Source organism: Puma concolor, chromosome A1, assembly GCF_028749965.1.
Source record: "Puma concolor isolate L17-30 chromosome A1, mPumCon1.1.hap2, whole genome shotgun sequence".
NCBI classification, from domain to species: Eukaryota; Metazoa; Chordata; class Mammalia; order Carnivora; family Felidae; genus Puma; species Puma concolor.
The window spans coordinates 146,552,922-146,565,434 of NC_141667.1; the positions used below are offsets into that span (position 1 = coordinate 146,552,922).

At 37.7% G+C, this 12,513-nt stretch overlaps 1 protein-coding gene across 6 annotated transcripts in view; it reads right to left on the reverse strand.

The window, feature by feature from the left end:
* Positions 1–12,513, reverse strand: part of AP3S1 (adaptor related protein complex 3 subunit sigma 1) — a 75,199-nt gene that overhangs the window by 49,315 nt on the left and 13,371 nt on the right. The gene's annotated exons all lie outside the window — the stretch shown is intronic.

Sequence of the window (12,513 nt, forward strand, 5' to 3'; positions counted from 1 at the left end):
AAATCCACCATTTTCTGATGAAAAACAAAAAGGAAAAAACAAAACAAAACCAACATTTTACAGTTTGGTACTATAATAAAACTAACATTTCTAAGTTTCAAAAACCAAGAAGAAAAATATTAGATGAATTAAAGACACTAGTAAAAGGGATACTAGGTATTAACCAGTCAAAGCCCATTGTTTTACAAATGAGTAAACTGAAACAGAGAGGGAAAATTATAAATAATTCATGTACCTGATCTATATTTTATTGGAAGAAAAACACGGTAGTTTAGAGCTTCCAATTGTTTAAATGCAAACTGAGATGAATTCATCCATATTAGTCATGTAAGCACAGCCTAAAACCAAGATTTGGCTCAAAAGATTTTAAATTCACCAAGCAATTCACATCCCAGTAAAAAAGAGCCAGCTCTCAAACACTGCAATAGAAAACGGGGGAAAATCACAAATAGGAACTTCACAGGAAAGGAAATATGATGGTCCATAAATAAATGAAAAGAAGTTAAAATGTAACAAAGTGAAATACAAATTAAAGTACAAGGAAATAACTCCACATGCACCACAGTAGCCAAGCATAAAAGTCTGTCAGTACCAAATGTGGGACCAAAGAAACTCATCACACCAAGTGGGAGGGTAAATGGCATAATCACTTGAGAAAACAGTTTTATAGTCCAGCATTTCCACTCCTAGATACTATACTAAACCATATGAAATCATTGTTTTTGAAGATCAAAAACAAAGCAGTGTTGGCAATTACATATACACAATAAACTCTTAACCTGTGTAGCAAAAGACAGGTAGATGTTCATCAAAGCACTGTAATGACCAAAAAAAACCCTGAAATTACCCAAATGTCCACCAATTCCAGAATGGATAAATTATGGTACGTCCACACAATGGAATCCTGTAACAAGAACACTTCTTTTTTTATTTAAAAAAAATTTTTTTTTAATGTTTATTTATTTTTGAGAGACAGAAAGGCAGAGTGCGAGCAGGCGAGGAGCAGAGAGAGAGGGAGACACAGAATCCGAAGCAGGCTCCAGGCTCCGAGCTGTCAGCACAGAGCCTGACGTGGGGCTCAGACCCAAGAACCATGAGATCATGACCTGAGCCGAAGTCGGCACTTAACCAACAAAGACCCCCAGGCGCCCCAAGAAGCAAAATGTAAAGAAATAAATTATACCCATTATATGAAGGATTGTCAAAAACTTAATGTGGAAAAGGGCCTTCCCTTTATCTGAGCTCAGGTTACCATAACAAAATACCACAGACTCGGTGGCTTTAACAGAAATTTATTTTTTCATTACTGTGGAAACTAGTGATTCAAGATCAAAGTGCCAGCATTAAAACAAACAAACAAAAAATGCTGGCATAGTTGATTTCTGGTGAGTGCTCTCTTCCTGGCTTGAGGACAGTTTCTTTTCATCGGGGCCTCACATGATAGGGAAAGAGAACAGGAACGAGCTCTCTGGGGTCTCTTCTTATAAGCGCACTAGTATCACGAGGGCCCCACCTCATGACTTAATCTAGACCTAAGTATCTCCCAAAGCCCCAATACCAAACACCATCAAATTGGGGGTTAGGGCTTCAATATATGAATTTGGGAGGTGGGGGGACAGAATTCAGTCTATAGCAGGGGGAAGAAAGCAAATACCAGAATGACATGTAATCATTCCACTAATATAAATTCCAAAAAAATGCAAAACTAAATAAAAATATCTTATTTAGTGACACGCATATAAGTAATAAAAATAAAGCTATAAAGAAAATCAAGTGAATGATTATCATGTTTCAAAGGATTGGTTTTATAAAGACTGTATTCTTTAACCACATTGCAATTGGATAATATAATCAATAACTAAAAGGATGTTTTAGGGCGCCTGGCTGGCTCAGTAAGAAGAGCATATGACTTTTTACAATTCTTTTTTAACATTTATTCATTTCTGAGACAGAGCATGAGCAGGGGAGGGGCAGAGTGAGGGAGACAGAATCCGAAGCAGGTTCCAGGCTCTGAGCTGTCAGCACAGAGCCCGACGGGGGGGCAGAAGACCATGTGACTATTGATCTTGGGGTCGTGAGTTTGAGCCCCACGTTGGGTGTAGAGATTACTTAAATAATTTTTTTAAAAAATATTAAAAGAATGTTTTTTTGTGTGTTTTTTTTTTAACGTTTATTTATTTTTGAGACAGAGAGAGACAGAGCATGAACAGGGGAGGGGCAGAGAGAGAGGGAGACACAGAATCCGAAACAGGCTCCAGGCTCCGAGCTGTCAGCACGGAGCCCGACGCGGGGCTCAAACTCACGGACCGCGAGATTGTGACCTGAGCCGAAGTCGGATGCTCAACTGACCGAGCCACCCAGGCGCCCCAAAAGAATGTTTTTTAAAAATCACAAACAGGTGTTCAAATTGGAAAGAAGTAGAATTTCTATTCACAGATGACATCTGTGATAGACTTATCATATGTCTACAAAACTCAAAAGAATCCATAAAAAACTACTAAAGTTAATAAATCTACCAAAGTTCAAGATACAAAATTAACACTCAAAAATCAGCTGTATTTCTATACACTAGCAATATATAATCCAAAAGGGAGACCTAGTTACAGATGCTGCAGAAATTTAATAGATAATAAGTTAGTATGATGAAGATCTTAAGCCAATAAATTTAAAAATCTAAGATGAAGTGGCAAAAAATGCCTTCAAAAAATTAGTAAAACACTCCAAAGGAGAAATAGAAAAACTTTATTAATCCTATTATCATAAAGAGAATAAACAGTAATTTAAAAGATCTCTACCAAAAATAAATCAAGCCCTGATGACTTTAACACCAAGTTTGACCAATGATTCAAGAGACAGATCATCCCAATTTAACACAACTCTCCAGAGCACAAAGAATTAACATCCTCAATTCATTTTTATGAGGTTAACATGACACAAAATGAGACAAGGAATGTATGAGAAATGAACACTGCAGGCCAATCTCACTGAAGACCAGAGATACAAAAATTAATATTTAAAAAAACTAACATAACATGACCCAAATAAACGTGTTTATCCTGGTGATGCAAGGTTGATTTAATATTAGAAAACATATTGATGTAATTTTCTATATTAACAGATTTAGGGAGAAAAAATAGGTCATTTCAATGGGTGAAGAAAAAGCATCTGATAAAATAACATCAACTCTTGAATTAAAAAGAAAACTCTCAGTAAATTAAAAAAAAAAAGAGAGAACTTCCTCTAATTAAGACTATCCTATCAAACACCTTTTGCAAACATAGTCACAAAGAAAATGTTTACAGAGTCTCTCTTTTAAGATCAGAAGCAAGATAACTAACAATGGTTTTCCTATTCAGCACCATACCAGCTGTCATCAGTATCAGAAAAACAAGAAAAATAAAAGATAAAAGAATTTGAAAGAAAGAAAGAAAACTGTCATTCAAAGACCACAAGATTTTCCATGTAGAAAATCTAACACAGCTTACACAAAAATGTTGAAACTAATAGATATAACAAGACATAGCCAGCACATAAAATTCTATTGCAATTCTAAATTTCTCCAACTATCAGTTGGAAAGTATAATTAAAAAAGATACCACAGGGGCGCCTGGGTGGCGCAGTCGGTTAAGCGTCCGACTTCAGCCAGGTCACGATCTCGCGGTCCGTGAGTTCGAGCCCCGCGTCGGGCTCTGGGCTGATGGCTCGGAGCCTGGAGCCTGTTTCCGATTCTGTGTCTCCCTCTCTCTCTGCCCCTCCCCCGTTCATGCTCTGTCTCTCTCTGTCCCAAAAATAAATAAACGTTGAAAAAAAAAATTAAAAAAAAAAAAAAAAAAAGATACCACATACAATACCATCAAAAAAATATGCAGTGTGTAGGAATAAATGAAACAAAACATGCAAGACTACTATGGAGAAAATATAAAACTTTACTGAAAAAAATTAAAAAGGAGCCAAATAAATGGAGAAATGTACAGTGATTACAGAATGAATGATTCAACAGTAAGAAGATGTTCTATATCTCCAAAATGCTCCAAAGGGTCAAGGTAATTCTAATGAAAATCCCGAGAGAGACAGAGAGAGAGAGAGAGAAAGAGAGAGAGAGAGAGAGAGACTGAGGGAAACTTGAAAACCTGAATCTGATTCCAAAACATATATATTAGATCAGAAGACAAGAATGACAAGACACTCTCAAGTAGAATGTTAAGAGGACGTGCTGAGCAGGTAAGAATTATTATAAAACCACAATAATTTGTTAAGAGGACCTGCTGAGCAGGTAAGAATTATTATAAAGCCACAGTAATTAAGATAACATGATATTGGTACAGAAATAGGGAAAGTGACTAATGGAACTGAACCTTAAACACACCCACGCAAATATAAGGTAATTTAATTTAAAACGAAGTAGGCACTGTAGATCAACAGAGAAAGACATTTCCATGAATTGTGCCAGAGTCAGTTGTTGTTTTCATTGTTTTATTATAATAAACTTTGACCTCTTACATTATGCTAAGAAAAATCACTCCCAGGTTGGTTAAAAATGAATGGCAATGCTCAAGCTACAAAAGCTTTGAAGACGTAATCAGAAAATACCTATATGACTTTGTAATAGTGCCGAACTTTTAAGTAAGACACAAATTAAGGCTAACCATAAGAAAAAGACTGGTCGGGGAAGGGAAGGGGGGGGGGGGTAACAAGAAAGAAAAAAAAAAAAAAAAAGACTGACAAATTTGATATTTGATATCAAAAGCAAGCATGCCTAATATTCAGAAGACACCAGAAAAAGAAAGGAGAGCTACAAACACAAAGAACATAGCCACAATACATAAAAACGGCAAAGGAATAATACCCAGTATATATAAAAAACACTTAGATGTCAATAAGAAAAACATCTCAACATAAAAATGACTTAGCAAAACAGAAGACTTAGGAAACCATCAAAAAAAGGAAACTAAAATGGTAAATAAACTATGAAAGATATTCAACTTCATACAGGGGAAAAAGGAAAAAAAAAACTTATAGTTAAACCTATAATGACAACATTAAGTACTCATGCTATCAGGGAAGATATATAAATATGTCTAACAATATGAAGTGTGGGCAAGAATACGGAGCAACAAAGCACCAATACTGCTAAAAGAACTGTAAGCTGATACAACCACTTCTGGAAACAGACCAGCACTACCTCGTAAAGTTGAACATGAACAGACCCAACTCCTAGTTATACCCTAAGGAGTTTCAAAAAGACATCTATAAGAATGCTTAGAGCAGCAGCACTGTTTGTAATAGCAAAAACAATTACAAAGTAAAATGTCCATCAGTGCAAAATGTAGAAATAAACTGTGTTTTAGTCTTGCATGGAATACTACACAGCAATGAAAATGAATGACCAAACACCTGTAATGATGTTAGAAATGTTGAATTAAAAAAAAAAAATTCAAGTCACAGAAGAATACGAATACTATGATTCTGTTTTTTAAAAGCTCAAAAACACGTAAAACTAACCAGTGAACTATTTGAGGGCAAAAACGTGGTAAAACAAAAATAGGAGAATGATTTTAAAAATTCAAGGTGGTGGTTATCTAAGTACAGGGGTAACAGGATAGAATGGGAGAGGTGCAGAAAGACTTCAAGGATACTGGTAATTTTTCTTGAAAGAGGATAGTGAACACACAGCAATTAGAGTAGCATTTCTTGTACCCTGTGGATATTTAATAGGCACATTTATGTTTCATCTATTCAATATTTCAGAAAAATATCGAAAAGAGTGAGGGAGGAAGAAAAACCACTGTAGAAGACCACTACCCTCTTCCTTTATCATCTCCATCACCTCCTCCTACTCTTCATCTAGAGCTAAACGGTGTCCCTTGAATGACCTGACTTATTCATGTAGCTTCAACCTTGTTAATCTCCCCTTTCTTTTTTTGCTTGACAAACGTCTTTTTTTAATTTTTTTTTTTTTTTTTTTTTTTTTTAGAGATCTCCCTAATCTTTAATTCTCCTACATCCCCAGTGCTTAAAAGAAGCCTATCTTCTTTTCTGAGTTGGTGACAGACAGATGTTTCCAGCTTGCAAACAGACATCTCCATTTATATTCCATAAAGAGATACTAAAACTTGTGAAAGACTTTCATAACTAACATACATTGTTATATCAGTTTCAGACGGAGGACATAGTGATTCGACAGGTCTATGCACTGCTTAATGTTCAGCACACTTAAGCGCAATCGCCATCTGTCACCATTCAACATCCTTACGATGTTATTGCCTATATTCCCTCAGCTGTATTTTTCATCTCATTTTTCTCATCATTTTTCACAATGCATTTATTTTACCTAGAAGTCTGTACCTCATAACAAAACCCATTTTTATTCCTATATTTCTTTTTTTAATTAACTTATTTAAAATTTTTTTAATGTTTATTTATTTTGGAGAGAGAGAGAGACAGACAGAGTGTGAGGCAGAGACAGAGGGAGACACAAAATCCGAAGCAGGCTCCAGGCTCTGAGCTATCAGCACAGAGCCCGACACGGGGCTCGTACTCATGAACCACAAGATCATGACCTGAGCCGAAGTCGCAGGCTTAACCAACTGAGCCACCCAGGCGCCCCTCCTATATTTCTAATTTCAGTTAATAACATTACCATTCATTTAGTCTCTTAAGTCAAAAATCTTGATGATTCCTTTTCTTTCACCTCCCAAGTCTTTCACTCACCAAATCCTGTTAATTCAACCACAGAAACAACAGTAAACCTGGATTCGAAGATACTGTCTCAACTCACATTCTTCTTACCCAGGATACTCTAAGAACCACCTAGGGGCACCTGGGTGGCTCAATTGGTCAAGTGTCCTACTCTTCGTTTTGGCTCACATCATGATTTTACACTTCCTGAGATCCAGCCCCATGTCGGGCTCTGCGCTGATGATGTGGAGCCTGTTTGGGATTCTCTCTCTCCCTCTCTCTCAAAATAAAATTAAAAAACAAAAACAAAACCTTAAACATTCGCTCTGCCACCTGTCTCTCCACTCCAAACCACCCCACATATGCCACTAGAATTGCTTCCTAATAAACAGTATTTGTTCCATCCTTTTCTTTTTTTTTTTAACGTTTATTTATTTTTTTGGGACAGAGAGAGACAGAGCATGAATGGGGGAGGGGCAGAGAGAGAGGGAGACACAGAACCAGAAACAGGCTCCAGGCTCTGAGCCATCAGCCCAGAGCCCAACGCGGGGCTCGAACTCACGGACCGGGAGATCGTGACCTGGCTGAAGTCGGACGCTTAACCGACTGCGCCACCCAGGCGCCCCTGTTCCATCCTTTTCTTAAAGTTGCCCAGTTTCCATCTGACCTAACATCCAAACTCCCTACCACGCCATACACAAAGCCTTCCAAAATCGAATCCAGATCTACTCTGAGCTTTCATCATCTATTTCTCCTCCCTACACAACCCACCTTCAACCACACTGAACTTCTCACCATTCACTCCCTTCCATTTTCCTACTCTCTCCCATTCTCTAACAACACCGTTTGAAGACTCAGATCAAATGTGATAACTTCTGTGAAGTCTTTTCTTACTTTCCCAAGAAAAATTAGTTCCTTATTCCCCAGTGCTTCCTTTGTACTGTTTCTATTCCTATGATATATTTTTAATAAGTTTACCTATTTATTTTGAGAGAGAGAGAGAATGAGAATGAGAATCCCAAGCAGGTTCCACTCTGTCAGTGCAGAGCCCAACCCTCAGCTTGATCTCTCAAACCATGAGAACATGACCTGAGCCAAAATGACCTGAGCCAAAATCGGAGTCCGACGCTTAACTGAGCCACCCAGATGACCCCTACAGCATACTTTTAATGGTGTGCTCAAATTTCCTTTGCAGCTGAGTTCTATTAGACTCTGACCCCTACAAATCTCTTTAAATCTGAAATGCTTAAGAGTGGCTGGCACAGAGTCACCAGTAAGAGTACACTGAATAAATGAATATCTAATGTAGAAGATGGGATCCACATCCAATTATATTGTCAGATACATGGGTTACGTTACATACTCAAAAAAAGGTGGGGGGAATAAAGTAAATGCAGGATGGTATAGTAGTTAAAGGTACGAGCTCTGTTCTAATTAAGAGACTAAATGCAGGGGCGCCTGGGTGGCGCAGTCGGTTAAGCGTCCGACTTCAGCCAGGTCACGATCTCGCGGTCCGTGAGTTCGAGCCCCGCGTCGGGCTCTGGGCTGATGGCTCAGAGCCTGGAGCCTGTTTCCGATTCTGTGTCTCCCTCTCTCTCTGCCCCTCCCCCGTTCATGCTCTGTCTCTCTCTGTCCCAAAAATAAATAAACGTTGGAAAAAAAAAAAAAAAAAGAGACTAAATGCACAAAAACATCTATTTTGTTGCCTTGCCAAATCTCAGCTCAAACAATATCAAAATCTTCCCCCCGCCCCCCTGACACCTTTTTTAAAGGCATAAATCACAAGGATGAGGAAAATAGGAAAGGAAGGCAAGGGCAACAAAATTTAGCAAAGGGCTAAATGAGTGGTCAAGCATTAAGTGAACCTCAGAAAATTTAATCCCAAATTGGTTACAGAGAAACCCAAGAGCTAACCCAATATGTATCACAAAATTAGCCAAAGCCTCAAGAATTGGTGCTTTTGGGTACTTCTGAAAGGGAAGATGAAAAGAGGAGTGTAAAATAATGAGCTTAAGAAGTAGAAGGACCCTAAGTTCCCTTTTTCATCCTGAAGAAAAGTCTGTAAACTTATTTCAAGGAGCAGATAAAGCAAAGGGTCTTTGGAGAACAAGTGGTACTATGGTAGGCAGAATAATGCATTGCTCACCAAAGATGACAACTTCCTAATCCCTGGAAACTATGAATTATCCCCTTACATGACAAAGAGGACTTTACAGGTTTGATTAAAGTACAGACCTTGAGTTGGGGAGAATATCCAGATTATCTCATTACCTAATCTAATCACATGGCTCCTTAATATCAGAGAACCGTTTTCCTGGGCTGTGGTCAGAGGGAGATGTGACTAGAGAGTGGTCAAACAGATGCTATTCAGTTGGCTATGATGATGGAGGAAGAGGGTCATGAGCTGAGGAAGAGAGGCAGCCTGTGGGGGCTGGGAAAGGCAAAGAAATGGATTCTCCTCTAGTCTTCAGAAGGGGATGCAGTTCTGACGATACCCTGATTTTAGCCCAGTAAATCCCACGTCAGACTTATAGCTCACCGAACTGCGTGGTAAGAAGTTTGTATTGTTTTAAGCCACTAAGTTTGCAGTCATTTGTTAGAGCAGCAGTAAAAAGCAAATACAGGCATCATACTGAAAACAGGGAGTTGAGGAAAATGTACACATACCTGATGCTAGCCCTTTTTTCAATCAGGTCCCAGAATACCTGGGCCAGGCCTTCTTCACCCTGCAGGCAGGAGCCTGGCCCAAACTTCTCCAGAAACTCTACCTAAATCTAAAGAGAATGACACTGGAAGCTCTAACAATGGCGGAAACAGTTACCTGTTCACCAAAATATAGCTCCTTTACTTCCCAGACACACAAGTCAACAATGATTTTCATACTCTCTTGAATTAAGGTTGACCCACACAAACTGGTTCTGGCCAGTGAAATGTGGCTGCCAGTGGTTTGCCAGAGCTGCCACAAGTGAAACACAACTGTCCCATCTCTTCCCAACTCTGCATTATGTGACACCATGTTGACAGCCTGAAACGTGGCCCTTATGGGAGTACTGACCCCACGCAGCAAATGCTACCACTTTTTCCTCCCAGGTGAGCTGGTTGTTAAAAATATGCCGTCCAAGCTTCACCCATAAAATTCCTGCACAATCTCCCATGTTAACTAGAAGCGGCTTCCTTTGATAAGCCCTTCCTCAAAAACAAAGAACAAACACAGAAGTTTCTAGCTGATCAGGTTCACCAATACTGGACTTTATGTGAAAAATGCACTTTTATTGTGTTAAAGCCACTAAGATTTGGGGAATTGTTACAGCAACTGTCATTTTTAAACCAACTAAACTGCCAACTCAGATCAACTCAAGAACAGCTCACATGGGCAACCTCTGATCATGAATTCAGAGCTTCTAAATTATAGCTTTCAGTATGCCACCCTTAGACAGGATCAGTCTACCAAGCATTACTGGACATCGGAAGACAGTTCTAACATAAAAACTAAGGACAAAATAGTGAGTGAAAGCAACTCATAGAAAACACACCACATAGGGCAAAGAAAATTGTAAAATACTTATAATTAACATAAGAGAAGTAATAAAGAAAATGCACCTGTGAAACAAGAACAGCATACTATAAGATGCCAACATTCAGAAATTTTAGAAGAAGCTCATGGAAATTAAAAATATAAGGATAAATCTTTTAATTCAGGAGAAAGACTGGAAAATAAAGCTGAGAAAAAAAAAAGAATCAACCAGAAAATAGAGCCAAAGGACAAAATGATAGAAAACAGAAGAGAAAGAATAAGAAAAACAGAATAGTCCAGAGGGATGCTGAATAAAAGCAGATTCAAAAAGAGAACAGAGAAAACAGAGAAATTTTTCAAGCAGAGAGAAAAAGAATTTCCAAAATAAAAGGCTCATCAAGTACTCAGCACAGCTGGTAAAAACAGCCTCAGACAAAGGGTCTGTGACACTTTAGAAAATGCAGAAAAACGAGAGTGTACATACTTTCTGGACAGTAAAAATCGACCATACACAAAGAAAAAGTAATCAAAATTGCTTTAAGCTTTTTGATAGCAATACTGGAAACTAAAAGGTAATGGAGTGATGCCATCAAAATACCGGGGAAAGTTGTTTCCAACCTAGAATTCTGTAGGCAGACAATGTGAAGTTAGGAGTAAGACTCTTTGCAGACAAGCAAGGTCTCAAAAAATCTCCGTATGGCCTTTCTCAACAAGCTGCTGGAAGACATGTTTCACCGTGGTAAGGTACTAAACAATGCCATCAAGCAACAGGAGGCCCAATGTAAAAACAGGCAAAAGATAACAGACACATCTGCCATCCAACAGGTCTAAACTGGGTCTAGTTTGCAAAAGGCTCCAGAAGCTATTTCTCCAGGAACGTGAAACCAATAGAAGCATATGACTGACACAACTGACAAAGACGTGAATTAGTGGTAAGTAAAAAAACCCATCAAAGGAAAAGGCACTTGTTTATTTACAAGGAAAATGAACTGTCAGGAGAGAAAAAAACAAGCACAATTTACCACACGGTTCAGGTGAGAAAAGCATTTTACACAGTAAATTAAAGAAAACACTGAATACTGCTCTAAGCAATATTATGAAGTAACACTGAGAAGACTGGCAAGGATACAGACACTGGGCAGGACGGGTGGGGAGCTAAATAAGCATTTTCAATAGCATAAGTCAATAGATTATGCCGACAACTGAAAAATCAGGCAGGAAAACAAGCGTGTTATTTAGAGACATGCACATAAATACTGAGTAAGCAGCTCAAAGTACTTACCTGTAGGAAGGGGGAAATCAAAGAATATTACTTTTTATAATAAACCTTATAGAAGAACCATTAGATTCTTTAACCCATGTGTATGTATAACTTTGTTAAACAAAGTAAAAATAAAGAAGGAAGGAAAGAGTATGAAGTCTGCAGGCAGACTACATGGGTTTATTCCTGGACACGCTCTTTATTAACTGTGTGACTTTGAACAAGTTACTTAATCTCTCTGAGCCTGAATAAGGCAACATTTGTAGCATGAATAACAATATCTACCTCATAGAGTTGTTGGGAGGATTGAGTTAATACACATAAAGCTCTTAAAAACAATGCCTGGCACATAATAAGTATTGATTAACAATGACTTATTTTAAAATATCTGTGTCTGGGATTGTCTGTGAAATAAGCTCTTGAATTCTAATGATGAGTGTAAAGACCTTATAGGAGTTTTCTTTTTGAAAAGAAAAGGAAAATTATCTTTTTGCATTATGTTTTGTTTATAAACAAATTACAGATTACATAAGCTAAACCTTAAGGATGTTTTATTATTTTATCAGTGAAAAAAATTCCTCATATAAACTTTAAGAATGCCACTCGTAATTACCTTTCTTAAAATGCCAGCAATACTCATCTGAGAAAATCAATACTGGAAAGAATGCCTTAAAATTTTAATCAAACATCCAAAGTCTAAGATTAAACAAATCAAGTCTCTGCTGACATAAGATAATTTCCCTTTCTTTAATAATCAATTTAATTTAATGGCTTTCAAAAAGAAGCCTGGAGCTTGCTTCAGGCTGATCAGATTTCCTAACACTGTAGCTCCATCACAGAAGTCAACAGATACATTTTAGTTGGTCACAACGCCTAGATTACATCAGTCTAAAGATAATTAGAGTTGCATAAAGGCAACAACTTTTATTAAATACTTCTTAATGAATTAATCAAAACTAAATTTTAAAGATTCAGTAACCTACTAATAAAACATTCTCTTTCTCAACGCTCCTTTCCTGTTCCTGTGCTTTTGTCATAATGGCAATTTTAAAACCAAAAC